Source organism: Carlito syrichta, unplaced genomic scaffold (assembly GCF_000164805.1).
Source record: "Carlito syrichta isolate Samal-C Ts95f unplaced genomic scaffold, Tarsius_syrichta-2.0.1 Scaffold316302, whole genome shotgun sequence".
Taxonomy (NCBI): domain Eukaryota; kingdom Metazoa; phylum Chordata; class Mammalia; order Primates; family Tarsiidae; genus Carlito; species Carlito syrichta.
In genome coordinates this window covers 1,253,904-1,255,580 of record NW_007260398.1, presented here as the reverse complement: position 1 = coordinate 1,255,580, position 1,677 = coordinate 1,253,904, and the positions used below count along the sequence as shown (strand labels likewise).

Here is a 1,677-nt window from a genome sequence, read left to right as displayed (position 1 = left end):
GGTTTCGAGGCCCACCTGGGCAACTTGGTGAGACCTCATCTCTACAATAAATCAAAAAAAAAAAAAAAAAAAAAAAGAGCCGGGCGTGGTAGCGCGCACCTGTAGCTCCAGTTACTTGGAAGGCTGAGGCAGAAGGATCGCCAGAGCCCAGCAGGTCAAGGCTGTGGTGGCCGGGAGCGGCCACTGCACTCCAGTCTGGGCGACAGTGAGACTCCAACTCAAAAAAAAAAGGATACAGAGAGAATTTACAGGCCTAGGGGACCAAGTGGATAGATGAAGGGGGAGAAATCAGATAACTCTGGGTAATGGAGTTGTTGGTGATGTTATCAACTGAGAACATAGAGTAGGAACAGGATTAGAGGAGAGATTTACAATTTCAGTTTTGGACTTGCTTATAAGGTGACACCAAGATATACGCAAAGTAGGAAGCTGGAAATGCCATTCATGAGCAGAGACCTAGATGTTGACAGCACGTGGTGATGGCTGAGATAGGTAGGTGAGACTTCTCTAGGAAAGAGAACAGAATGGCAAGACAAAAGGATAGATGACAAACTCTAGAAAACACAGCCACCTAAAATATGACAAAGACTCATCAAAGAAGGAGAAAAAATAAAGAGAGTAAGGTCTCAGAAATCAAGAAAAAAATTTCAAAAGGGGATGTGGTTAGGCCCGGCACAGTGGCTCACGCCTATAATCCCAGCACTTTGGGAGACTGAGGTGAGAGGACTGCCTGAGCTCATGGGTTCAAGACCAGCCTGGGCAACTTGGCAAGACCTCATCTCTACAATAAATCAAAAAATTAGCTGGGTGTGGTGGCATGTGCCTATAGTTCCAGCTACTTGGAAGTCTGAGGCAGAAGGATCACCTGAGCCCAGCAGGTCAAGGCTGTGATGGCTCTCAGCATGCTACTGCACTCCAGCCTGGACAATAGAATGAGACTCCCAATCAAATAAAAAAGGGGGGGAGGATGTGGTCAACATTGCCAAATGCTGTGAGATCAAAAGGGATGGGAAAGCCAGGTGTAGTGGCTCATGCTTGTAATCCCAGCACTTTGGGAGGCTGTAGTGGGCGGATCCCTTGAGGTCAGGACTTCAAGACCAGCCTGGGCAACGAGGAGATCTTAAATTCCTATATTTCCACAAAGGAAAAAAAAAAGAAAAATTAGCTGGGCGTGGTGGTGTGTGCCTGTAGTCTCAGTTCTTCGGAAGAATTGCTTAAGCCTAAACTCAGAAGTTCAAGGCTGTGATGAGTCATTATCGTGCCACTGCACTCCAGCTTGGGCATTAGAGCAAAACCCTATCTCAAAAAAAAAAAAAAAAAGGTTGGGAACTGAGAAGAGGCCACTGGATTTGGCATGGTGGCAAATCTTTAAAAGCATTTGGGCCGGGTGCAGTGGCTCGTCTGTAACTCCAGCACTTTGGGAGGCCGAGGTGAGAGGACTGCCTGGGCCCACAGATTCTCGAACAGCCTGGGCAACTTGGCGAGACCTCATCTCTACAATAAATCAAAAAATTAGCCGGGCATGGTAGTGCATGCCTATAATTCCGGCTACTAGGAAGGCTGAGGTCAAAGGATCGTCTGAGCCAAGCAGGTCAATGCTGGGGTGGCTGTGAGCATGCCACTGCACTCCAGCTTGGGCGACAGAGTGGGACTCCAACTCAAAAAAACAAACAAAAC

At 47.6% G+C, this 1,677-nt stretch overlaps 1 protein-coding gene across 1 annotated transcript in view; it reads right to left on the bottom strand.

The window, feature by feature from the left end:
- TMPRSS12 (transmembrane protease, serine 12) overlaps positions 1-1,677 on the bottom strand; it is a 19,421-nt gene that overhangs the window by 16,116 nt on the left and 1,628 nt on the right. The gene's annotated exons all lie outside the window — the stretch shown is intronic.